Raw genomic sequence first — 27,462 nt, 5'->3', positions numbered from 1 at the left:
AATATCAATAACCTCAGATATGCAGATGACACCACCCTTATGGCAGAAAGTGAAGAGGAACTCAAAAGCCTCTTGATGAAAGTGAAAGAGGAGGGTGAAAAAGTTGGCTTAAAGCTCAACATTCAGAAAACAAAGATCATGGCATCTGGTCCCATCACTTCATGGCAAATAGATGGGGAAACAGTGGAAACAGTGTCAGACTTTCCTTTTTTGGGGCTCCAAAATCACTGCAGATGGTGATTGCAGCCATGATGTGAAAAGACGCTTACTCCTTGGAAGGAAAGTTATGACCAACCTAGATAGCATATTCAAAAGCAGAGCTGTTACTTTGCCAACAAAGGTCCGTCTAGTCAAGGCTATGGTTTTTCCAGTGGTCATGTATGGATGTGAGAGTTGGACTGTGAAGAAAGCTGAGCGCCGAAGAATTGATGCTTTTGAACTGTGGTGTTGGAGAAGACTCTTGAGAGTCCCTTGGACTGCAAGGAGATCCAACCAGTCCATCCTAAAGGAGATCAGTCCTGGGTGTTCTTTGGAAGGACTGATGCTAAAGCTGAAACTCCAGTACTTTGGCCACCTCATGCAAAGAGTTGACTCATTGGAAAAGACTCTGATGCTGGGAGGGATTGGGGGCAGGAGGAGAAGGGGACGACAGAGGATGAGGTGGCTGGATGGCATCACTGACTCGATGGACATGAGTTTGAGTGAACTCTGGGAGTTGGTGATGGACAGGAAGGCCTGGCATGCTGCAATTCATGGGGTCGCAAAAAGTCGGACACGACTGAGGGACTGAACTGAACTGAACTGAATAGCATTTATAGTAGTGATAGAAAGTCACCTTTTAAAACAACTTTATTGAAGTTTTAGTGAATCATTTAAGAAAAATTATGGGGGCAAATGGATACATGTATATCTATGGCTGAGTCTCTTCGCTGTCCACCTAACATTGTCAGTCACAACACTGTCTATCGGCTATATCCCAACACAAAATTAAAAAGTTTAAAAAAAAGTTTTTTAAGAAAAATATTGTGTCGATAAAAGGGCAGGTGGTCTTCAAATGTTAGCAAAAATCCTGTAGGTGGTTCTCAAGTGCCTAGTGTCTGAGAAGCACTGCTTTAACACCTGGAAGTGATTTCAATTGTAATTCCAGACATTAGGAGTAAGCTCCTACAGAGAAGAGCAAGTTTTTACAAGAAGTTAAGTAAGGTCTTGAGACCAGTGTAAGAGAAAAGTCTAGGGGCATACGATGGTGGCTACTGATTGGCTTGAACAGTTCAGAGTCCAGGAAAATTAGGGAGAAGAGAAGTAAATGTCACCTACTTAGTTCTCCCCCGTGATGGTGTCTGGAATTCAGATCCCCAGTGAAAAACAAAACGGGGTAATCAATGACAAAACTTTCAGACCTAAGGCATGGCTTGGTAACCTCACCAGACCCTTTGGAGGCAACTATTCATACCTAGAGAAAAACCCATCAGCCATGAACAGAGACTAAAAAACGACCCTCTGCTCTTACATCTCTATACCAAAATAAGTTCCCCTTCACCACTAGCCCTGACTGAGTCTTCAAGTTCCTTTCCTTTAAGGACACACTCTCCCAGTTTCCTGTGTATCCTTCCAGAAATATTTGTTAGGTGGGAACGCTTATTCCCCACTCCTCTGGTTTCCAGTGTGGAGGGAGCTGCACCAGGGCAACACTCTTGGCCTCAGGTCCCGCCCCCACTCACTCCTTTGATTCTGATTGGAGGGTGCATCAGTGTCCCCTTTCCTGGATTGGTGGAGCTCAGCTACTGACAGGCTCCCTCACAAGGCTTTTTCTTTGTCCTTCCCCACACCTCCTCCCTAGATAATGAGTGGGTATGTCTGTCTCCCAGAGCCCCAGTTTCCCTTGGCTTCGGGATCCAGGGCTCGGGGCGGGGGGCAGGGTTGTGGAACTGAGAACCCATCCTCCAACCTCATTTTTCCTCCCTTGATAATATCCCTGGAGATCATTTTTTTTCCCGCATATGAGTCCACCTCATTCTTGCAATGGTTGCCTGGGGTTTTGTTGGGCGGTGATGCCAACATCTACTCCACTGGTTCCCCAATGATGGCTATTTAGGGCATTTCCAGACTTTTTGCTACTCCAAACTACACTGCCGTGAATATCCTTGTACTTACTTCTTGGCGTGCTTGCGTTAGTGTTTCTGAGGGTCAGATTCTTAGAAGTAGGAGTGTTAGGTCAAAGTACATTTATTTTACTTTTAATTTTCAATTCAATTCAAATTTAATTTACTGCAAGCATTACTGGACACTGTGCCAGCCTTGATCTTCAGAGGGTCTTCAAGGAGTATAAAGTACGGGACTAACTGTTCCATGAGGACCGAGTGGGTGGACAAGCGTTTTTTGAGTTAATAACATCCCTCAATTCCCCTGGAAGCGTAATTCTGGCCTATACAGACCAGCCTCTGCCGTATCCACAGCTCTCCCTCCCATGTTTCACCCCTGTTCTGTGTCTCATGGACCCTCTCTGGAGATACTGAAGAGCAGACAGCTCCATGGGCTAGATGTTGGATGAAGGTTGGCCCACCAAACCCAGGGTGGCATCAAATTTATCTTTGTCATTCACAGAAATTTATTTTCCTTTCCAAAAACATCATACTGAATGCTGATCCCTCTTGCCTCCCCTTGTCCTTGTGGGCTTCAGCGCTCGGTCAGCCGGGTCTGGTCTCAGTCCCTTGGAGCAGGGCTCCCAGGAGCACTGCGTCCCTTCCACCATCAGCTGGCTCTCTCTTGCACTGTTCAGGTCTCAAGCCAAGCATCCTCTCCCCAGGATCCTGGATCCTGATCACCCAGTAGCCACGCCCCTCCAGTATCTATCCCCTTGGTATCCATCCCATCCCCCTGGCTTATTTTCTTTCCTTTTTTAAATTTTTTAAATTATGAAAATATGATAACACATTTACAGGAGACCTGAAAATACAGAACAAAGTTACATATAGTTCCACTATATATTTGTTTGTTCTAAGTAGATAAATTAAGATTTTTAGTTGGAGTTTCAATATCGAACTCTCAGAAATTAATTGAAGAATGTACAGAGAAGTCAAAGAATCTTGTGGACCTGAAAAGCATTACGAACCAATTCAACATTAAGATTTATACAATATATACAATTTTCTTCAGAGGATCTTCACTGTCTGAAAGTATCTTATTTGTTCACTCGATTGTTATCCATTGCCCCTCTGTTCCCTGCTGTGCTCGGTGCACAGAAAGCTATTTGCTGTCATTTCTAGGAATGTAGAACTATATAAAAGCCCTGGAAAAACTCAAAGCCGTGGGTCCAGAGGCAGGAATTGCGGCCAGAAAGGGCCGTAACACACTGAGATCCCAAGGCAAGGCAGAGGCAGAAGCAGAACCAGGGAGTGTCCTGGCCCCGACTCCAACAGCCCTTCTGGCCTCAGTGGGAGACCCCTCAGAAGGCGGCCAGCAGTCTCTCAATGGTCAAAGACTATTTCCCCAAAGCCTCTGCCATTTCCAAGCACAAATTTCACCAAGTGGTCCGAAAGATGTTGTTTCTCCTTTTATGATTTCTTCAGGGATTGAGCAGGACAGTCTAGGGGCTACCTGGTTCAGGGCGTGTACCTGTCTGAAAGTGAAAGTGAAGTTGCTCAATCATGTCCGACTCTTCGTGACTCCATGGACTGTAGCCTACCAGGCTCCTCCATCCATGAGATTTTCCAGGCAAGAGTACTGGAGTGGGTTGCCATTTTCTTTTCCAGGGGATCTTCCCGACCCAGGGATGGAACCCTGGTCTCTCCTGCACTGCAGGCAGGCAGACGCTTTACCCTCTGAGCCAGTCTAAATGTAAAGGCAGACGTACAGTTGGGAGACTGTACTAGTTGAGTTTCTCAAGTTCCTGTCTAGAAGTCAAAGTCCCAATATTCGCCGAACTTCTCTTTTAAAAATATGTTTTGATCCACATAATGTGATAATTAAGCGGGGGGGAGGGGGGAGATAATAGAATCCAGGGCATATAATGAAAACCACAGTCTCTGCCCCTGCCCCAGTCCTGATCCCCGGAAGCAATCACTTCTAACCTTTTCAGCTGTTTCTTTTCCCAACAGTTCCATATGTCCAAACAATATCCATACACTTCTCTTTCCTGATTCATCTATTACAAACAATATAGACTTCCTGAGTTTTTTCATCATCATCACCCTCCTACTCCACCATCCTGATACAGTCTTGTGTGAGCGGGCTAAGTCGCTTCAGTTGTGTCCAACTCTTTGCTACCTTATGGACTGTAGCCCTCCAGGCTCTTCTGTCCATAGGAATTTTCCAGGCAAGAGTACTGGAGTGGGTTGCCATGCCCTCCTCCAGGGGATCTTCCCAACCCAGGGATCAAACCCGCGTTTCTATGTCTCCTGCTTTGGCAGGTGGGTTCTTTACCAGCAGCACCACTTGGGAAGCCAGTCTTTCCATACACCAGTAATTCTCATTTATGCTATAACCATGTAAACGTCATACATTGCAGAACCAAGTAATGTACTGTGCACCTTTTTCTTCTTTTCCCGAGCATTACTAATTGTCTTTTCCCTGCTCCCTCTGTGGCTCCATCTATGTCCCCCATTTCTTCAGTTCTTGTAAACTTCTTATCACTCCAAGACGTCTACTGCAGAACCCCAGACGGAAAGTAATGCAGGGTTTCAGTTAAGGGTCTGTGATTCGACTCCTCCTTTGCAGGATACTATCTCCAGCAGTCCCTGTCTCCCAGCTCTGTCCTCCTCTGCTCTCCGTCAGGTGCAGCCTCAACAGTTTCCACCATCACAGGACAGAGACCAGTAAATCTTCTCCTTTGTCCAGGGCACAGGATGCCAGCATCAAGGTGTGTAAGAGATAAAGCCCCCTGGGGAGGGGGTGGTGCCCAGAGGGGCATCCCACACGAAATGAGACTCCTCATGATTAAAGGTCAAGTTGCAGTTTACAATGCATATATTGCGTTGGATCTCTGGGTCAACCCTCTGAAGGTGGCAGAGCAAGGTGTCATTATCCCCATTTGACAGATGAAAGACTGAGGCTCACATAGGCGTCACATGATTTGCCAGAGTTCACAGACTCTAACCCCTCTTTTTCCAACTCCAAATCTGGGGCGTTCGCCCTCCACCCGCTTTCCTGTCTCCCGCGCTTCAGGCTTAATGAAAACACAGGCAGCGCCAAGTCATATGTTTTAAAACATTAATTTACTTGGCTGTATTGGATCTTTGTTGTGGTCCGTGGGCTTCTCTCTAGCTGCGGCGTGAGGGCTGAGCAGTTGCAGTGCACAGGGTTAGTTGCCCCATGGCCCGTGGGGTCTTAGTTCCCTGGCCAAGAATTGAACCCACATCCCCTGCATTGGATGGCAGATTCTTAACCACTGGCACCAGGGAAGTCCCCCAGGTCATCTTTGTATCCCTCCCTTTGGCTGGATTTCCCACAACCTCTGTATGAGGCAGGAGGGATTTTGGAAGGTAGTGTCTCTCTGCCCTGGCCATTAGCTAAAGTTGAGATCTGACTGTGCTAATCAAGAGAGGGCTTGATTAAAAACCATGCTTAAGTTGTCATTTGTACTAAAAATAGAGTTTCTTGCACTCTTAATCCTATTACTTCTTCAGCCCAGCTGAAGTGTGTGTTGTCTTTATTGATCTACTCTGAGATTGGTTTTGACTTTGGATAGAGCTTTTCCTTGAAGGGAATTTATTCAGACACAAGAGAATGGAGTCCATTCTGTTCTCTAAATTTATCACAGCGTGCCCCCTTCCTATCCAGAAACTCGGGTGGGGTGTCTCACCTGGATCCCCCACCTTGATTTAGGTGCTGTGTAGGAATCATGGTAAAGTAAGTTCAGACTGAAGGCCTAACTACTCCCCATTCTACAAAATAGCCATAAAAATAATCGCATAAAATAATAGAGAACACAAGATCCTAGAACTTCACATTTTTTTTAAGGAAAAAGAATCAGGAGCTGGAATAGAAGGAGCAGCAAATGTGCTTCTTTGAGCAGGAGCGAGCGTCCTCTGGGCATCACCCTGGAACGAGGGGGGCGGAGGGGAGGGGCGGCGGGAGCGGGGGTGGGCCCTGGGGGTTCTGCCCCAGCACACAGTGTGCGTGGGTCAGCGAATTTCAAGCTCTAGAGGCTGACGGTTTAAAAAGAAAAAAGGCTGATGGTTTGGGATAAGGGACGGTACTCCCAGAAATGTCCCTCCAGACCTCAGATAGCAACCAGGATACACCAAGAACAGGCAACTCCTCAATGCTTCCTAAGCAGAGGTGCCCTCCTGCTACACCTTGGACCCGGCTTTGCTTGAAATGTGTTTGGGTCTGTGTGTGTGTCTTCTGTCTCTATGTGTGTGTGTGTGTGTGTGTGTGTGTGTGTGTGTGTGTGTCTGTATTGGTGTCTGTGTGCATGTGTATTTGTGTGCATGTGTGTCTGTGTGTATGCCTCTGTGTATAGGTGTCTGTGCGTGTGTCTGTGCATTTGTCTGTCTGTGTATCTGTGTCTGTGTGTGTCTATGTGTATGTCTGTGTGTGTATGTTTCTGTATATGTGTCTGTGTATCTGTCTGTGTGTGTGTGTCCGTGTGTGTGTTTATGTGGTTCTGTGTCTCTGTGTCTGCGCCTCTGTGTGTCTCTGTCTCTGTGTGTGTGTGTCTGTGTGTGTTTATGTGCCTCTGTGTGTCTCTGTGTCTGGGTCTGGGTCTCTGTGTGTGTGCTGCACGTCCAGCACTGGGTGTGGAGAAGGTCCTGCTGCTGACTCCCTGGCCCCCCATTCCCCCCAGAAGCACCATCTTATTTGTCATTTATGGTGGGACATCACCAGCAGGGTCTTTCAGGTGAAGAGAGGCCAAGGGAGCTTCCCCAGGGCGATGTGAGTGTCCCCTCCCCTCCTCTCCTTCACAAAAACACCAGCCCCCCCGCAAGGAGCACAGCCCTGGCTGCTGCGGCTAAAGGAAGCTGCTTTGGCTTCGGTCATGACGTGCCGGGGAGCCAGAGGGTGGCGGCTTCCCGCGGGGTGAGAACACGCTGTGAGATGACCACTTGTCCACCTGATTCCAACCCCACCCTCAGGGGTTCTTCCTACCATTTACGCCACAGCCCATTCTCAGCTGAGCTGCAGCCTTTTCCCGGAATTGTAAGCAAGAGGACAGTCCTGAGGTCTAGAACTTTGCAAAACAGACCTGCGATGTTTGGTGTCTGAGGTCCCCCAGCCCAGCAGGGCTCTGCCCACAGCTCCCGCCCAGCAGGCCGGGGAAGGCCACGCAGCCAGGGGCACCCCCGGGCCCACTCTGAAGCTGGCGGTTCCCCCCTAGGCTGGCTGGAACCCAGCACCCCCAGCCCAGCTCCCCTGGCATTTAGAGGGGATGGTGGCTTTGGCCTGTTTTCAGGAAGGCAGAGGTCAGCTCAGCCTCCTGCCCTCGTATCTGGACACCAGCCAGCCTGGAATCGCCAGGCATCAGAGATGACCCGGGGATGGCGGAAGCCCTTTGTGCCCTGGCGGCCCCACTTTATGCTCACTGTGGTTGGGGTTTCTGGGCACAAAGCCAACGCTTGGCTCTGTCCAAATATGGCAACAGGCCGAGGACATTGGGATTTGGCGGTGCTCCAGGGCAGAAGCCGCTGAGGATGGTTCTGTCTGTGAAGGCCTGAGCTTTTCAATCCACTGTAATAATGATAACCATGGCATTGACAATAACGATAGCCCATATTTATTGCCTGGAATGTGACAGGCACTGTTCTAAGCTTATTTTGTACATTAACTTAGGCATTCTTCACAAAAACAGCTATGATATAGATGCTATAGTTAGGTAAAGAAAATAAGGGTCAGAGAGGTTAAGCACCTTCTAGAAGATTACAAAGCTAGCAGAGGCTGGAGCTTGGATCTGAAGACAGACAATCTGAAATCAGAGAAACCCTGTCTTGCCCACCCTAAATCTGAATTTCTCTTCCCTTTTGGGATCCAGGTATCCTCCGGCCTGATCAAGAGATCGGTCCAAAGTCCTGGGTCCACACATGGCTTTGGAGGCTGGTCCTTATTATCTGCCCTCACTCTGGGACACGCTTTGTGACACACATTGGGGACACGGAAAAGTGAAAGAAAGTGAAGTCGCTCAGTCGTGTCCGACTCTTTGTGACCCTGTGGACTGTAGCCCTCCAGGCTCCTCCGTCCATGGGATTCTCCACGCAAGAATACTGGAGTGGGTTGCCATTTCCTTCTCCAGGGGATCTTCCCGACCCAGGGATCGAACCCAGGTCTCCCTCATTGCGGGCAGATGCTTTAACCTCTGAGCCACCAGGGAAGACACGGGACACAGGAAGCAGAGCACAAAGTCACTCATGAGTCCTCCAGGCTGAAAGGCTTCCCTTCACTGCACATGGGATAAATACCTGTCAGTAAAGTGACAGCCCCATCAAAAGGATGGGCAAGGACTAGGATCCACTTTGCAGGCGAGAAGTCAAGTTGAAGGCTTCATCCCCATCATCCAGTTAGCAGGTGGCAGAGTCAGGGCTCAAACCCCAGCCTTCGGATCACTAGCCTGTCACCCATTTTTTGGGGTGCGTTGTCTCCTTTTCTGATCAGGGATTGAACCCCAGGTCCCTGGCAGTGAAGCACGGAGACCTAACCCCTGGACTGCCAGGGAATTCCCCCATTGTTTATTTTTTAATTTATGTATTTTTAATTGAGGGATAATTGCTTTACAATATTGTGTTGGTTTCTGCTATATATCAACATGAATCGGCCATAGGCGCTCTGTTGTTTTTAAAAGGAGCAGTTAATCAGGCAACCAGCATTCACGGAGTGTCCACCAATTCCCAGCTTCTAGTGACACACAGGTGAGAAAGGCGGGCTCCACAGCTCCTGGGAGCTGCCCGGTACGTAAAGGACGGGACATGTAAACAAATAGGCACGGTATGATGACCTGCGTGCTATGAGAACGCAGAGGAAGGGGTGACTAGCGCTGTGTTAGGGTGGGGGCAGCATCTGAGGCTTCATGGAAGAAGTGACAACTGGGCTGGGTCTCAGAGGCCGGGCGGCTTGCCAGACAGAGCCGTGGGGACAGGGTGTTGCAGGCAAAGGGAACAGGATGCTCTGAGGCAAAGAAGTATCACCAGAGTGAGCCTGAGAAGATCTGGGCAGGGCCCCAGGGCTGAGCCAGAACTCCACGCTGGGTGAGAAGCTCGATGGGGCTTGGGAGTTTGAGTGTTACCCTGGAGGCAGTGGGGAGATGGGGCGGGCTTTGAAGTAGGAAAGGAATAAGACCTATCTCTAGAGGAAAAACATTCCATGATCAGAAGGATGGGTGAGGAGGAGGAGAATTGGGGGAGCTGCTGGAGAAGCCCCAGTGAGAAAAGGATCGGGTCCTTGCCCACACTGCTGTATGTAAAATGGATAACCAACAAGGACCTACTCTTATGTTGTTTAATCGCTAAGTCATGTCTGACTCTTTGCAACCCATGGACTTTAGCCTAACCAGGCTCCTCTATCCATGGGATTTCCCAGGCAAAAATACTGGAGTGGGCTGCTATTTCCTTCTCCAGGGGATCTTCCCAACCCAGGGATCAAAGTCGGGTCTCCTGCATTGCAGGCAGACTCTTTACTGTCTGAGCCACCGTGGAAGTCCTGCAGGGAACTCTGCTCAATGTTATGCGGCAGCCTGGATGGGAGGGGAGCTTGGGGGAGAATGGATACATGTATATGCATGGCTGAGGCCCTTCCTTGTTCACCTAAATCTATTGTAACCCAATACAAAATTAAACGTTTTTAAAAATTAATTTATTAAGTTAAAAAGGAAATGGAGAGGGTCCAGATAAAGATAAAAACGTGATGGGTGGTGGGTCAGGCAAAGGATTCTGGGGGCTCAGAGTAGATGTGGGCTCTGCTGATGTCCTTGGCTCAGAGCAGGAGGAGCAGTTTGAAGGATGAGGGGAACAGGTCATTGGTAGTAGAAATGTCCAGTTTCCAGCCGTGGAGATGCTCCCTGGACAGTTGAAAATATGGGTAGCACCGTCACCCAGAGGGAAATAGGAGCTGGGAAAAGAAATCCCCGCATTGTAGGCTGGATGGGAGACCCAGCCACTAGTAACTGTGAAATAGCACCAGGGAGGAAGGGCCAAGAGAGGGGAGGGGAAGGGGGAAACCCAGAGCAGAGGGTGGGGTCCCAAAACCGAGAGAGTAGGAAAAAGGCATCAGCATGGAAAGTCAGCTCGCTGGCAAACCTGTAACCATTTTAGTGAAGTGAACTAAAGCCCTCCTTTATTTTCCTCCTCTTAGCACCTTCCCAGCCCACTTACGCTGTAGTTGCCATCTAGGGGTTAACTATCTCCCCGCCACAGTGTCAGGGACCCAGCAGATTCTGCACGTCAGTGTCCTCAGCACTTAGAACAGTGCCTTGGTTATAGATGGTGCTCAATAAATGTGCTGAAGGAAGGAAGGAGGCAGGAAAGAAGGAGGGAGAAAGGAGGAGCCAGATTTCAAGGGGCTGTGCTAAGAAGTCAAAAATGTTAACAAACATTGTAAATCAACTACACTTCAACAGAAAAAAAAAAAAAAAACATATTGAAAAATAAGTAAATAAAGAAGTGGAGCCAGACTTTTCCTTCCCGTTTGGCCACACAAGAAGAAAGAAGTATTTATCAAGGCTCTGGAGTCCCTTCCCAAAGAGAAAACTCCAGGTCCAGATGGCTTCACTGGTGAATTCTGTCAAACATTAAAGGAAGAATAATACCAACTCTGGACTTACCTGGTGGCCCAGTGGTAAAGAATCTGCCTGCCAATGCAGAAGATGCGGGTTCAATCCCTGGGTTGGGAAGATCTCTTGAAGAAGGAAATGGCAACCCACTCCAGTATTCTTTCCTGAGAAATCCCATGGACAGAGGAGGCTGGAGGGCTACAGTCCATGGGATTGCAAAAAGTCAGACATGACTTAGCAACTAAATGTCAACAACATCAATACCAACTCTACACATAAATTCCAAAAAAGCCTAAGAGGAGGGAATAGCTCCCAATTCATCCCACGAGGCCTGCAGAGATCATCCTGATCCTCAAACCAGGCAACACATTCCACAACAGGAAAAATACAGACCAAGATTTCTCATGTTCATATGTGCAAAAGGTTTTAACAAAATGTTATTAGCAAATCAAGTCCTCTTATTAAGAAGTGGAATCTATTTCCCCACCCACTGAACCTGGGTGATTTCTTTTATCAACAGAAGGCAGCAAAAGGGCCAATTCTGAGCCCAGGACTCAAGAGGCCTCATGTACCTCCTGTCTCGGCTACCACAGGTGTGAGCCCAGCCTGGCCTGATGGATGGTAGAAGACTGCATGGAGCAGAGACGAGCTTTTCTCTAGCAAGGGGCTCCCAAGACCAACCAGCTCCTAGCTGACCCCCAAGCTGGCCACAGAGATGTGAGAGCCCCACAGAGCCGAGCCAATACTGCCCACCTGCAGAATCGTGAACTAAATAAATGTTTTCTCTTTTAAGACATTATGGCCTCCGAGATATTACAGGCTCAGTTCCAGACCACCTCAATAAAGCAAATATCGCAATAAAGTGAGTCACGTGATTTTTTTTTGTTTCCCAATGCACATAAAAGTTATATGGGACTTCCCTGGTGGTCCGCAGGTTAAGAATCTGCCTACAAAGGCAGGGGACAGAGGTTTGATCCCTGGTCAGCGAACTAACATCCCACATGCTTCAGGGCAGCTAAGCCTGTACACCATGACTACTGAGCGTGTACTCAGGAGCCCGTGTTCCAAAATAAGAGAACTCATTGCGAGGAGAAGCCCATGTGCACCGCAATTTGAGAGTAGTCCCTGCTTGCCACAGCTAAAGAAAGTCTGTGAAAGCCTGTGGGCAGCAACAAAGACCCAGTGCAGCCAAAATAAATATTAAAAAACAAAGTTTTTTAAAAAGCTATGTTTACACTACATTGTAGTTTATTAAGTGTGCAATAGCATTATGCCTAAAAGAAAAACAATGTAGATGCCTTAATTTTAAAATACTCTACTACAAAAGTTGCTGACCATCACCTGAAATGAAGTTGCTCAGTCGTGTGCGACTCCTTGCAATCCCATGGACTGTGGGCTACCAGGCTCCTCCATCCATGGAATTTTCCAAGCAAGAGTACTAGAGTGGGTTGCCACTTCCTTCTCCAGGGGATCTGCCCGACCCAGGGATCAAACCCAGGTCTCCCACATTGCAGGCGGATGCTCTACTGCCTGAACCACCAGGGAAGCACCCATCATCTGAGACTTTAGCAAATCGTGGTCATAACATCAAAGATCACAGATTACATAACAAATATAGTAACAATGAAAAAGTTTGAAATATTGAGAGAATTATCAAAATGTGACACACACACAAAGTGGGCAACCCCTGTTAGGAAAATGGTGTTGACAGACTTGCTCACTGTGGGGTGGCCACAAACCTTTAATCTGTAAAAAAAACCACAAAAACAAAACCACAGAATCTGCAAAGTGCAATCAAGTGAAGGGCAATGAATTGGGACGTGCCTGTGCATTTCAGGATGGTTTGTTATGCAGCAAGAGCTAACTGATACAGGAGAAACACTATGTTCTTAGATTCAGGGTTCCTCAAAGACAGAAACCACGCTTTACATATCGCCAGTGCCCAAGGTTACTCAGCAAACACTTGGTGAGTGTCTGCTAATTTGCACAGCTTTGGCAGAAGAGCTAATAACCACCATTCTGCCAATGACTGCTGTCTGACCCCATCAATTAAAGGGCTCCCTGTTGGCTGCTGTCATCCAAGGAGCTCCCTATAATTATGCCACCCAACACACCCTCACCCCAGCCCAGAGCAGGCTGGGACCTGCAGGCACTCAATATGTCATCTGGATTAAGTGGCTGAGGTGAGGCAGGTGTCAGGCTCGGGGAGCTTGTCATCCTCACAGCCATCAGGTTAGGGATGCTCTTCCCTTCACAGAGCATCTTGTGTTAGTGACTTCCGAGTAACCCCCAGGAGATCAGTGGTGCTCACTTAAACAGCTTTTCCATCTTTCCTAAACTGTCATTTAAAACTGGGTGAATTCTGCCAGCAAGTTAGGGACTGGGAGTCAATGCCTACAACTTGGCCAGACCCAGGGAGCCCCAGGACCAGGAAGCCAGGCCTTCACCTCCAGGTAAGTTAACACACGAAGGGGACAAAGAGGAGAAGATGAGCAGGAAGTAATATGTGCAAAACACAGAAGAGCATAAACAGAGCCAGACTGGACCGAAGTCTAGAAGCCTAACAACCGGTGCCTCAGTTTTCTCATCTGTACAATGGGGATGACCATGGTATGCCCACCTTCTAGGACCACCGGGAGATAATAGGCTGAAAGTGCTTAGCACAGCATCGCCCCCCAACAAGTGCTACGCACATGCACCGATCACAGCCACCACCATGGTCAAGGAGATCCTACAACTGCCACCCCCAGACCTTTCCCATCCCCAGAGTCAGCATCGTCCCCTCATCCACTGCCATTCTCGGGGGGCAGTCACCCAGGGGAAATAAACCACCCAGCTGTCTCCAGCAGGAAAGAAGTACAGACAACAGGCAGCTCAAGCCGTGTGGACAGGTAGGGGCCCCTCAGGCACTGTCCTCCCTGTGCTTGTGTCAATGTCCCTCCAAACCAGTCATTCCTGCGCCACGTGCAGCATCTCCGGTGTATCCGTGTACCACCTGTGTTACCTGCAGCCTACTCACTTTTTAAACTTACCTCTTTACAAAAGGAAACCTTGTATCACAACCAAAATGGAAAGGTGGCAGACGATGGGGAAGAAAGAAATATACAATGAAAACAGAACGTTACTCAGTTCCAGCTAGAAACTGTTGCTGCTCAAAATTCTGAGCCCAAGGCTCGCTTTCTCTTTCTTTGCTGAAGCAACAAGACATCCCATGTGTTTGGGGAGCTCTATTAAAGACATAATAGCACAAAACTAAGGTTTTCTCCTTGGAGGGTTGGGAGGGAATTTAAAAAGGAATGATTTTAAAAGGGCTTTGGGAGACCTGGGTTTGATCCCTGGGTCAAGAAGATCCCTGGAGTGGCATGGCAACCCACTCCAGTATTCTTGCCTGGAGAATCCCCATGGGCAGAGAAGCCTGGTGGGCTACAGTCCATGAGGTTGAAAAGAGTTGGACATGACTGAGCGACTAAGCACAACACAGCACTATTTTATTTAATGCTGTGTGTCTAGTCCGCCTGAAGCATCTGTGATGGTTGATTTTCTGTGTCAATTTGGCTGGGCCACAGGGTTTCTGTGAGGGTGTTTTTGGATGAGATGAACATTTAAATCAGTGGGCTTTGAGTAAAGCAGATTGCCCTCCATAATGTGGGTGGGCCTCCTCTGATCAGTTGAAGGTTCAAATAGAACAAAACACTTAAATCCACTACCACCACCACCCCCAGCACCCTTTGGAGCTGAACTGCAGCATCAGCTTTCCCCTGGGTGCCCAGCCTGCCAGCCTACCCCATTGATGTTGGACTTGCTAGCCTTCACAACTGCATGGAGAGCGGTGTATACACACACATATACAGTTGTTGTTGTTGTTGTTGTGCAGTCACTAAGTCATGTCCAACTCTTTGCAACCCCATGTACACCATGTACACCAGGCTTCCCTGCCTTTCACTATCTCCTGAAGTTTGCTCAAATTCATGTCCACTGAGTCAGTGACACTATCTCACCATCACATCCTCTGCCACACAAATGCATACATATTCTGTTGGCTCCGTTTCTTGGAGAACCCTGACTAAAACAGCAGCTCTCCTTTGGGATACCTATGTAGCCCATACAGACTCACTAACCCAAGAGCTGGCAGGCCATGTCCTTTAATTAGGTCAGGGAACCTGGTCAGGGAACTAGATCCCACAAGCCAGGTGGTGGCCACACACACACAAAACCAGGGTGTGACGCAGCCATTAAATGGAATCCTACTCAGCAATGAAAAAGGAACAAAAGGAAGGGATGCGCTCTGTTAAACATCCAAGATTGGGACAGATGCTGAGCCAGCTGGGGAGTGGTCCCCTGAACTTGGAATCACCCTGTAACATATCGCCACTGGCATGCCCCAGGTTGTCAGGGAAACTGTGAGATTGCCTGGCTGGAAAGAAAGGCAGCCCCCAGACCACTTGCCCGTCCAGCTGGGCCACCTCTGATGATATGCATCTGCAGCTATGACACCATCCAGCCGTGGAATTGGGAAATGGACCCCACACAATGAGAATCGCAGACTCATGCAGTCTCAGCTAAGGGTGCTGTGCGATCATACAGAATCACCCCTGCCCCAGCCTCTGCCTGGATTATGTTTATAGCAACCAGCCTCCATTTGTATGAGCCCCAGGACTGGAGACCTCACCACTTCGTGACACAGCACCTCAGAACTGAGCCCTAAACATTAGAAGGTTTCTCCAAACTCCAGTCATCGGCTCACCTCCTTCCTGAGTACCACTGTAAGATTTTACTTCATATTTGTCATTAAATAAATCCACTCTCTAAGAGAAATACATGTATTTCAAGAAGAAATCTTCTGGCTCCCTGGGAATGGAAAATCAGCATGACCCACCACATCGATTGACTGTGAAAATTAATAGCCACCCCCACTAAAAAAATTTCACAAGTTCTGGTTCGGTGTTGTTGTCCTCCAAAGGGCTGCTCTGTCTGGTTAAAGAAGGAAAACTAGAATTGAAGAAGCATCTTCCCTCTGATGGAATCCCTGGTGGCCAAGTGGTTAGGGCTCTGTACTTTCACTGCAGCAGACCCAGGTTCAGTCCCTGGTCAGGGAACTAGACTCTGCAAGCATGTGTCATGACCACACACACAAAGCCAGAGTGTGACATGGCCATAAAATGGAACGCTACTCAGCAATGAAAAGGAACAAAAGGAACTCCTACTACATGTACATCATAGATGAGTCATAAAACCTTGTGCTGAGTCAAAGAAACCAGACACAAAGAGCGAATACTGCCTGTGATATTGTGACTAATAAAAAGAAATATAGCTTTAAAAAAAAAAAGAGAAGAAGGAAAATTACAGTCAGAGACGCATCTTCCCCTTGATGGAATCAGAAGAGCCGAAAGACAACTGAGAAGAGAACCACTTTGTCGCCGAGTGACCTCCCTGGTGGCTCAGACGGTGAAGAATCTGTCTGTAATGCAGGAGACCCAGGCTCCATCCCCAGATTGGGAAAATCCCCTGGAGAAGGAAATGGCAACACACTCCAGTATTCAAGCCTGGAGAATTCCTGCCAGACAAAGGAGCCTGGCAGGCTATAGTCCATGGGGTCACAAAGAGTCAGACACAACTGAGAGACCAGCATACTACAAGATGCGGTAACCAGCAGAACCTAAAATCAGTCCGGGGTCCTGCAGAAAACAGCGCTATGGTGGGCTCTGCCTTCCACGGTGTCCAGTTCTTGCATGTGGTCCCCATGTGCCCCTCATTCCTCCCCGCTGTCCCCCCGCCTACTCAGCGGGGCCCAGCCCAGCCCAGAACCTTTGGTAGGCTCTTGCTTAAACCCAGGAGCCCGGCCCCCTGCAACCTGCTCTAGACCTCTAGGAATTCCACCAGTGGGAGTTTCTTAGGAGCCAGGACAGGGCTGGGCACGGAATTAAAACCTGGGGAAGCAGAGAAACTTCATCCAGTGCTGTTGGGAGTGTAAAATGCTGCAGCCAGTGTGGGAAGTCTAGCTGGTCCTCAGTTAAACACAGAGTTACCATATGTGTGCATGTGCTCACTCGTGCCCGAGTCTTTACGACCCCATGGACGGCAGCCCACCAGGCTCCTCTGCCCACGGCATTTTCCAGGCAAGAACACTGGAGTGGGTTGCCATTACCTCCTCCAGGGGATCTCCCAGGGGATCGAACCTGCGTCTTTTGCGTCTCCTGCATTAGCAGGTGGATTCTTTACCACCTTACCACCTGGTTAGCATCAGATCAGATCAGATCAGTCGCTCAGTTAGCATAGGACCCAGCAATTCCACTCCTGGGTAAATATCCCAGGGAAATGAAAACAGCAGCACAGACAGTTATACTCACTATTTTGTGATAGTGATACGTGCTCAGTCGTGTCTGCCTCTTCGCGACCCCATACACTGTAGCCCGCCAGGCTCCTCTGGCCAGGGAATTTTCCAGGCAAGAATACTGGAGTGGGTTGCCATTTCCTCCTCCAGAGGATCTTCCTGACCCAGGGATCAAACCCGAGTCTCTCACATCTCCTGCATCGGCAGGCAGATTCTTTACCACTGAGCCACCAGGGAAGTCCCTTCAATGTGTATTATACTGTAAAGGGAAAGTCAATATCACTTGCCAAGTGACTGACATTTTAGTAATACATGAAAAAAAAAACAAAGAGAGCATATTACAGTTTGTAACATTGCCTGTATGCTACAGAAATCATCTCCAAATGCCTGTGGGCGTGCAGACCACACTCTGGGAGGGCCGATGATTAAGCCTCTCGGGCTCTGGCCTAGAAGAATGTGACCCCATGTCATGCTAACATAGAGGGATGCTGACTGTGCCACTTGGGCCTGAACCAACTGCGGCGGGCAGGCGGCGGGCAGCCCTTCCCCACGCCACCCGTCTCCACCCTGCAGCCTCCTGCCCGCTTCTCATCCAAGGCAGGGGGCCTCGCTTCTGCCACTCCTCCCGGGGGTGGGCTGAAAAGCAGGAAAACCAGCGACTCCTGGGGGGATGCCCTCCCCCAGCTATTTACACAGCAGAGACTTACTGAGCGCCTACTGCACCCTTCCCAGGTGGCTCAGTGGTAAAGAACCCGCCTGCCAATGCAGGAGACACAACAGACGTGGGTTCGATCCCTGAATGGGGAAGATCCCCTGGGGGAGGAAATGGCAAGCCCCTCCAGTATTCTTGACTGGAGAATCCCACGGACAGAGGACCCTGCCGGGCTACAGCTCAGGGGCTCGCAAAGCATCAGATACAACTCAGCACGCACTGCATACTTAGCTCTGTGCTAGAGGGTCCTGGAGAAACCCCAGGGAACTCAAAAGAGCTGGTCCCTCAAACGAAGACCGTCGGAAGTAATGGAAGTGATCACCGCTTAGAAAGAGGATTCCTTCTCCATTCTACACACACATCTGAAACACAGGAATCAAGGTGGCTTTGCCCAGGGCAGAGGTTGGGGTGAGTTCTGTTCTCTGTGACCAGGCTGTTAAAGGTAGAGGACCCTCGTGTGGTCCAGGACCCTCAGGACTGACAAAGTTGACTTGAGAGGAAGAACACAAGCCTCTAAGACACCCATCAACACATCGGCAGCAAAGATACTTTCTTGGCCCAAAGGACCAGGATTTTTTCAAGAGGACTCAGATGTCTGTTAAAAAGAGGGATGTGATGGGACCCAACCAACCAGCCAATGGAACAGGGTCTGCAGAGTCCGAGAGTTTGTTGTTGTTTAGTTGTTAAGTCAAGTCCACTCTTCGTGACCCCTATGGATTGTAGCCCACCAGGCTCCCCTGTCCATGGAATTCTCCAGGCAAGATTACTGGAGTGGGTTGCCATTTCCCACTCCCGAGGATCTTCCCAACCCAGGGATCAAACCCGAGTCTCTTTCATCTCCTGCACTGCAGGTGGATTCTTAACACACCCTAAATGTACCACATTACCCCCTCCCTAAACTACCACTTGTCTGTTAACAGCATCCAGACGGAAAGCCATCACGGCCAGGAGAGGTACACAAAGGGACATTTCCAGGGGAACGTTCCACGGAGGCTGAATGGCACACGTCCTGGGTACCTTGCCACTGAATTGCCACACAGCCCCCACCTCGTCTGTCTACCATTGCCCCCCACCTCTAAAAGCTCCCCACTCCAAACCTGCAAAACTCATACTGCTTACCGAATTCAGGGAAGACTATTTCATTATTCCTGAACTTCACGGACACATATTAGGGCTTCCTAGGTGGCTCAGACCGGAGAAGGCAATGGCACCCCACTCCAGTACTCTTGCCTGGAAAATCCCATGGACAGAGGAGCCTGGTGGGCTGCAGTCCATGGGGTCGCTAAGAGTCAGGCACAACTGAGCGACTTCACTTTCACTTTTCACTTTCGTGCATTGGAGAAGGAAATGGCAACCCACTCCTGTGTTCTTGCCTGGAGAATCCCAGGGACAGAGGAGCCTAGTGGGCTGCCGTCTATGGGGTTGCACAGAGTCGGACACAACTGAAGTGACTTAGCAGTAGCCTGTGGCTCAGACAGTAAAGAATCCACCTGCAATGCAGGAGACCCAGGTTCCATCCCTGGGTCAGGAAGATTCCCTGGAAAAGGGAATGGCCACCTACTCCAGGACTCTTGCCTGGGAAATTCCATGGACAGAGGAGCCTGGCAGGCTCCAGTCCATGGTGTCAAAAAAGAGTCAGTCATGACTTAGCAACTGCACCACCACCACCACGCTTATGTAACTCTTGAATATATTTTCTCAGAAACAAACAAGACTGGAGTCCCACAGTCCATTCCTTCCTCTCCTTGTTCCCATGGGTAGCCACATTGATTGATTCTGATATGTCCTTCCAGTCACTTTCCTTGCATACATGTAACGCAAATGAGGCCACAGGAACACTGTTTCAGTTTGCTTTTATGTAAATAGCCTATTTTCCCATATATACCTTTGTTACTTATTGACCTTTCTACACTGGTACACAGAGATGAACCTCCAAGTTTTTTTTCTCTGAGATCTAAATTTTTAAACAACTTTGATTGAGAATATAATTGATGTACAATATGTTAGTTTCAGGCGTGCTACATTGTGATTTGACATTTGCACACATTATGAAATAGCCATCATGATAAGTCTAATACTTAAATACATTATATACCCGTGGCTTATTTACTTAATAACTGGAGGTTTGTACCTCTTAATCCCCTCCACCTATTTTACCCCTCCCACCCCCCTTGCATCTTGTCTTTTTTTAATTTTTATTTTTATGCTTTTTGGCCACTCTGCATGGGATCTTAGTTCCCCAACCAGGGACAGAATCTTGTATTGGGAGTGCAAGTCTTAACCACTGCACTGCCAAAGGAAGATCCTGAATTTTGCTCTTTTTAACTTCTGTAAAGCGTTAGCTGCTCAGTCTTGTCCGACCCTGTGACCCCCATGGACTGTAGCCCACCAAGCTATCCATGGAATTCTCCAGGCAAAAATATTGGAGTGGGCTGTCATGCCCTCCTCCAGGGGATCTTTCCGACCCAGAGATTGAATCCAGGTCTCCTGCATTGGAGGCAGATTCTTTACCGTGTGAGCCACCAGGGAAGCCCTAACTTCTGTAAAATACTCCCTAATGTGACCAATGGGTATTTAGTTGCTTCTAGGATACTTCCACTTTTTCCCTCACTCTCTTTTTTCCTCCCAGTGTTGCAGTGTGAACATCATCACTCCTGCTTCCCCAGCCAGGTTCATCAGGATGTGGAGGGAAGCCCCCCTCATCTCCGCCATCCAGCTGGGCCCCCAGGCCTGCCCTCCTCTCCTGCGCCATGCACTGCAGGCTAACGAGACACATGCATCCGCACCAGCAAGACTTCTGCCTGCACCCTCTGCCTTTTCTCTCCCTCCTTTCTGCAAACCCAGAGCCATCACTGCCCAGGGGAATTCTAGGGACTCTTCCAAGCCCATCTCCAGTCCGACAGGCTTAAGGAAACTCTTGCAGACCATGACATGGGCTCCCCTGAAACCCCATCTCGCGACTCCGCTCCTGGAACGTACATGCTTGTACCCACCATCTTCTTCATGGGACTGAAACCTCTTTTGAAGAAAGGGAAATCCCCCTTTGCCTACATGGCTCACTGCCCAGAGTCATGTGATAACAGCCACCAGGATGAAAGTGGGCAAGCCAGATGCTCCCTCAGCTTTCCTTTGGTTCAAGCAAACCACAAACACCTTTAGCCACTTCCACGAACATCAATATTCCAACTCTTCTGATCCCCGGAACAACCGTCCAAGGCATTGGAGGACATGATGACCCTCATCAAAGATGCAGAGACTCCTTTGGAACCTGACTGGCACATCAGGTCTGAAGCTGAATGTTGGGGCCTCTTTGTAGAAGAGGAGCTTGGGCGGGGAGCTCACAGATATTTCAAGATTGTTGTCAAAACGATGAACATCTCTGGAGAAGGAAATGGCAACCCACTCCAATATTCTTGCCTGGAAAATCTCATGGATGGAGGAGCCTGACAGGCTATAACCCATGGGGTCTCAAAGAGTCCGACAGGACTGAGCGACTAACACTCACACTTATGCCATCTCCCCAAAGGCAGTCCCTTTTACACTAAGATTTTTACCAAACCCAAGGATCATCATTGCTTATTAATAACACCTTTCCATTATTTCAAAAAATGCTTTAGAGTTTACAACATCAACTTCAGTGTTTCACCTTACGCAGTAGTGAAACTATGGGTTTGTGTTCTGTTTGTGTTTTTTTTTTCCCCAAATATCAATGGAGAAAAAGACATAATTACTCTTTTTGTTTGTTTCACATTCAGCTATGAACTTCTAAAAATGATCTTGATTACCACCAGTGATAATACGCTTTGGGAAACATTCATTAGAATAAGATGAATGAGACTTTGGGTCACATGTATTCATTGCAAAAATTGTTAACTAACTTCATTTTGGACTTCCCTGGTGGCTCAGAGGGCAAAGCATCTGCCTGCTCATTTTAAGGAAAGAAAGCTCTCCAGAGAAGTTTGTGATCAAAAGTATCAGAAAGGGAAACCTTCAAAGGGACTTCTCTATTGGACAAACTTACTTGATATTAGGCTTACAAGCAGTTTGCATTGAGGGACTTAACCAGTCCCTCTCTGCATCCTGCAGGGTGAGAGATGTTTCACACCCAAATTTCTCAGCTCAGTTTTGGCACCAAATATCCAAATATCTAGAGCTTATATCCCTCAGCTCTAGACCTAGGAGTGCTAGGAAGCTTCTAGAAGTTGATGTTGTCTAACCTGTCCAAGGAGGGCAGGAAGTTGGCGAATCTCTTCACCTTCAGTCCCTTTCTAGATCAACTGAAGCCCAGCTTCCCAAAAAGGTGAGAGTCCTGGGAATTTTAACTATTCAGGTCAACAACTCCTTGTTAAGCCCTGGAGATACCATGTGAACAAACCAAGTGTCCTCAGATGGGAAGACGGCTTTTCTCCAGCCTCCAAGTCTTCCTACTTTCTGCCTGAGGATGGATGATATTCCCAGAGCCCAACAGCTCTGCCTGGGAGTGACCTGAGGCCAGTGGGAACTGACCCATGGCTCTTGGCCCACCTGTCACTGATCAGCACGCGAGCGTGGAAACTCAACATCTTGGATGGATGACACGTGCCATAAGGGTCCCTGGGACCTGGGGGACCATAAGGGGACCTGGCCTAGGAACCCACTGGCAACTCCCAGTCATCCAGCTCCCTGGCAGTGAGTCCCCAGACCCAGTTCTAGTCCAGGTACTGCTGCCAACCGCTGAGTGACCTCGGGTGAGTCACTCCTCCTCTCTGAGCATCCCTAGCAGTTACACTGGGACTTTTAAGGCCCTTTGTTGTTGTCGTTCAGTCACCAAGTCATGTTCAACTCTTTGTGACCCCACGGACTGCAGCACACCAGGCTTCCCTGTCTTTTACTATCTCCCGAAGTTTGCTCAAACTCATGTCCATTGAGTCAGTGATGCCATCCAACCATCTCATCCTCTGTCACCCCCTTCTCCTTTTGCCTTCAATCTTTCCCAGCATCAGGGTCTTTTCCAGTAAATCAGCTCTTCACATCAGGTGGCCAAAGTAATGGAGCTTCAACTTTAGCATCAGCCCTTCCAATGAATATTCAGGGTTGATTTCCTTTAGGATTGACTGGTTTGATGTCCTTGCAGTCTAAGGGACTCTCCAGCATGTTCTCCAGCACCACAGCTTGAAAACATCAGTTCTTTGGCACTCAGCCTTCTTTACGGTCCAACTCTCATATCCGTACTAAGGCCCTTATGCCCCTGAAACACTCTGATCCCAGCCCACAGAGGCCCAGGGCACTCTCACGCCTCCCAGCCTCTGCCCAGGGCTTAGCCGCCTGGAAGAGCCCCAGTGACTGGAGCTGGGACAGCGAGTGCTGCCGTGGTTGCCCAGCTACAGGCCGGTGCTCTTGCTGGGTGGCAGCTCTGCCTTGGGTATTTTTAGAGTCCCCCATCGGCCTGTCCCTAACAAGTGCCAGACGCATCTGACAATCCCCAGCCACAGGCAAGTCCTGCCAAAACTGCGCTTTGGGGTCACTCCTGCAGGAAGCCTCCTCCTGGGGTGAGAAGGGGCGCCTCCTTTTTCCAGCACCCCCACCCACCCCTGTTCTTCCCTGGATGAGATGACGCCAACATCCAAGGGTCAGGTCCCAGTTCTGTCTAAGGTGCCAGCTGCCCTGGTTCCCCAGCTGCTGCTGCCAATCGCCCAGTAAGAGGTCCCTGGAGCCCACCCCCCTGTCTTGGAGTCCTGCCGTCAGCTTCTAATGGCCTCTCCTGGAAGGACTCTGCTTCCCTCTTTGGGGGGATGGCTGTCACCACCCCATGACTAGAGAACCCACCTCTGTGCCACGTTAGCCCCCGAAGCCAGGGTCAGAGGCCTCATTTGCCCACAAAGCTGGGCAGCAGCCCCATGTTGCAACACACATACACACACACACACACACACACACACACACCAATCTGCCTTCCCCAGGACAGTCCGCTGGACTTCTGCCTTCCAAACAAATCCCGCCAAGCAGCCAGCAATCCACCACCACCCCATCTGGCCTGGAAAGGCATTCCTGTATTTTTGTCTCGACAGACTTCCCTTCCTGGTCACGTCTGATGGAGTTCACTGTGACAAAGAGCCAGCCTCCACTATGCCCCTGTCAACCAGGAAGGCCCCGGAGGGCAGGGGAGTAAGTGCAGGCCTGGGATGAGACATGGGCCAGTTGAGCCTTCCTGGGAATCACCCATGGCTGGAAAATCGAGAGTCCGTGCACACACAGACATGTGCTTTAAGCTCCCGCCCTGAAGATAATATGCACAAGGCAGAGACAGAAAATCTAGGTGAAACATTCACTTCCACTCTATAAACAAAGGGCCTCAGACAAGACTTGTGTGTGCAGGCGAGTGGCAGGGAGGACAGGATGGTTGTGCCCCGGATCTACGACTGGCTGCCACGGACCTTTGTCAGCCCCTCTGTGTGCTGTGTGTGTTCAGTCGCGTCCAACTCTGTGACCGCATGGACTCCAGGAGTCCACCGGGCTCCTCTGTCCATGGATTGTTCGAGCAGGAACACTGGAGTGGGTTGCCATTTCCTTCTCCAGGGGATCTTCCCGACCCAGGGAGCAAACCCACATTTCCTATGTCTCCTGCATTAGTAGGTGGATTCTTAAGCACTGTACCACCTGGGAAGCCCCTCATAAACTGTGCCCTAATCTGGGGCCTGGAAGGCAGAAGAGGGCTCGGCCTCTCCCCTCTGGGTGGGGCAGCGCAGTATCAGTGCCTACCAGCCTGGCCGTGCCCTCACCCGCCCTCTGGCCCCGCTCTGTGGCTTCCAACGCAGTCACTGGTTCCCAGATTTCGGATGAATCTCGATTTCCCCACTGGAAGGACAGAGGCAGCTACAGGCTATGTGGCCCACTCCCTGCCTCCCACTCCCCAGTTGTGGCCCACTCCCTGCCTCCCACTCCCCAATTCCCAGCGAGGGTGGAGGACACTGATCCAAAAACCCTAGGTGGGAAAACAGGTTCTGCACCTTCCTGCCACCCCCATGCCCTACCTATGCCTCGGGCTTGGCATCTGCCAAGGGCCCCGTGGGCATCGGGGCCCTGATTTCCCCAGAATGGTCTTCCCCTTGCCTCTCCAAGTCCCACCAGGGCATCTCCAGGTGGCACTATAAGTAGGGACTGGGGAAAACAGATGGAGATCCAAAGTCTAGCTCTTGGCACCTACTAGCCCAAGGACCTTGAGAAACTGACTTAAGGTCTCTGGCCTGGCTCTTCCCACCTGCAGCCTGGGAGCATGGAGGAGCTGGTGCAGGGTGGCGGGGTGGGTGGGGGGTGGCTTCTAGGAGCGCGCCGTGCCCTGCAGAGGCTCCATCAGCTTTGGTTCCCTTCCTCGTCCCTTTCAGACTCCTGGGGAAACCTGGCTCCAGTCCCTTCCTCGCCCTCCTTCCACTTCCTTATACTGAGGCCAAATTCTGGGGAGAGGTAGCTGCAACCGTGACTGGCCTCCCAGATTTCTAGCTGATTCAGACTGAAGCACAGAGGTGGCTGCAGACTCGGTTTAATTGTGGCAGGATATACAGAACATAGCATTAATCATTTTCACCACTTTTAAGTGTAGAATTCAGTGCCATTAAATACATTTACCATGTCATAGGACCATCACCACTATCTACACCCCAAATCTCTGCATCCTCCCCACCTCTGTACCCATTAAACCAGGTCTCCCCATCCCTCTCCCCGGCCCAGCTAACCTCTACTCTACTTTCCGTCTCTATGAACTCGCCTATTCTAAGTGTCTCCTATCAGTGAAGGCATACAATACTGGGGCTGCTGGCTTCTCAAGACCCTCTCCAAGCCCCTTACCTTACTCCTCACCCTGCTGGTCACTTTTTACCTGTTCTCTGCATTTTAGATACAGCTAAGTTCAAAGATCACCCCCACGGCACTTCACATGCACCGCTTAGGAGCCTGGGAGGGGGCACTGACCATTTTCCCAAACCTGAAACGGGGCTGTCATTCTTGTTCCAAAGTCAGAGGTGGGTTCGGTGGCCTGGAGGGAGGGGCTTTGCAATGTGGGGTCTCCCGCAGGTACAGGTGCCCCCACCTAACCCTCATTCTTGAGGTGCCCATGTCAGCCCCCAAACAGGGCCTCCCTGGGATGGATTTGGTGGTGGTGGTTTAGTCGCTAAGTTGTGTACGACTCTTGTGACCCCATGGACTGTAGCCGGCCAGGCTCCTCTGTCCATGGGATTCTCCAGGCAAGAATACTGGAGTGGGTTGCCATTGCCTTTTCCAGGGGATCTTCCCAACCCAGGAATCAAACCCAGGTCTCCTGCATTGCAGGCAGATTCTTTACCTGTGGGTTTAGGACCCTGGGTTTGGGAAGAGTGTATAGCCTTTCTATACACGAACGCTAGCCTCCCGTCGCTCTGGACCTATGGGTGGGGCCCTCAATGCTCCTCCCCAGTCCAACCGCAGGGGAGAGGGGACAGAGGCGTCACCCAAGCCCCTCCAACCGCCCCAGACCGGTCAGCAGCTCCTCGCCGCTGGGGGGCGCCACGGAGCCGCCGCCGCCGCCGGGGGCCAAGAGGGACCCACCGACCCAGCCTGGGCGCAGCAGGTCCCGCGCGCTCCCACGAGGCGGGGGACTCGCGCCAAGGCGCCGGGGACTCTCACCCGACGAGAGGGGGGCGGCCCGGGATCCCAGAGCCCTGGGAGTAGAGTTGGCGGGGGCGAGGGAGTCGCCCTGACTCCTCCCCAAACTTTTCCCGCCCGCCTCGGCGCGAAAGGCGAAGGAAGCAGTCCGGGGGTGGGAAGGTGGAATCCGGGATCCAGGGCGGGCCGGAGGCAGGCGGGAAGCCGGCCCCCGTGCGATCTGGCGGAGGAACAGTGGATTTTCCTCAGGGAAGGGGCCCCTCCCTGCCCCCCACCCCAATCGCAGGGATCTCCCTGCGTCGGGTACTTGCAGGGGCTCGCGCTCCGCGCTGCCCGGAGCGCCCCCCGCCCCGACCAGCGCGCGGCTCCCGGGCGCGCCCCCGACTCACCGGACGCGGGCGGCTGGACAGACCGACGGGCTGGGGCGCGAGGCGAGGCCGCCGGGCTGTTTTGAAGCTCTGGGCTGGGACTGCGCGCTCTCCCTCCTCCCTCTCGCTGGCGCCGAGCCTCTCCCCACGTCCCCCTCCTTCCCCGACCCCGCCTCCCGGGGCGTGATGTCAGGAGCCCGGAGAGCCGAGGGGGAGGGACCGCGGGAGGCTGGTGGGGGACCCGGGAGGGGAAGGCCGGAGTCCGGGGAGCGACCCCAGCCCCAGCCCGCCTCCCTGCGCTCCTTTGGGCCACTTTGGGGCAGAGCTGGTAGCCGGGTGGGGGGGGGGGGGGGGAAGGAAGGAGGGAATGGGCGCTCGAAGGCTCTCTGCGCTGCGTTCGCCCTTCTCCCTCCACCCCGCCCGTCTTCTCCCCGTTCTCTTCCCCTCCTGTAAGGCTTAAGGACCAGCGTTGTGGAATCGACTCCCTACATTAGCACCCCTTCCCTGGCCCTTTTCTCAACGTAGTGATTTTTTCTTTAATCTTTCCTGCCTCAGTTTCCCCTTCTGGAAATGGAAGTCACAGTAGAACCGCTTTCCTTAGGTTACTGGAAGACCGGAAATGGTCATACCTGAGCGTGCCTGGTACATAGTTAATCTAAACTCAGTTAATCTAAGCTCAGTTAATCTAAGCTGCTGGAGATGACAGGGAAGAGAACGGACGTTTTATACACAGTGACGTGTC

At 50.5% G+C, this 27,462-nt stretch overlaps 1 protein-coding gene and 1 non-coding gene across 2 annotated transcripts in view; one reads left to right on the top strand and one right to left on the bottom strand.

Moving 5' to 3' along the window:
• The window catches only part of EMP2 (epithelial membrane protein 2), a 45,976-nt gene extending 19,082 nt beyond the window's left edge, over positions 1 to 26,894 (bottom strand). The window contains exon 1 of the mRNA XM_006068149.4: positions 26,742 to 26,894. The gene's annotated coding sequence lies outside the window, so the exon portion shown is untranslated. The remainder of the gene's footprint in view (positions 1 to 26,741) is intronic.
• On the top strand, positions 15,720 to 15,792 carry TRNAE-UUC. Its single transcript has one exon. It is a non-coding gene; the product is annotated as a tRNA-Glu (tRNA).
• Positions 26,895 to 27,462: the final 568 nt, after the last annotated feature.

This window comes from Bubalus bubalis, chromosome 24, assembly GCF_019923935.1.
Source record: "Bubalus bubalis isolate 160015118507 breed Murrah chromosome 24, NDDB_SH_1, whole genome shotgun sequence".
NCBI lineage: Eukaryota > Metazoa > Chordata > Mammalia > Artiodactyla > Bovidae > Bubalus > Bubalus bubalis.
This window is presented reverse-complemented; position numbering and strand designations above follow the sequence as displayed.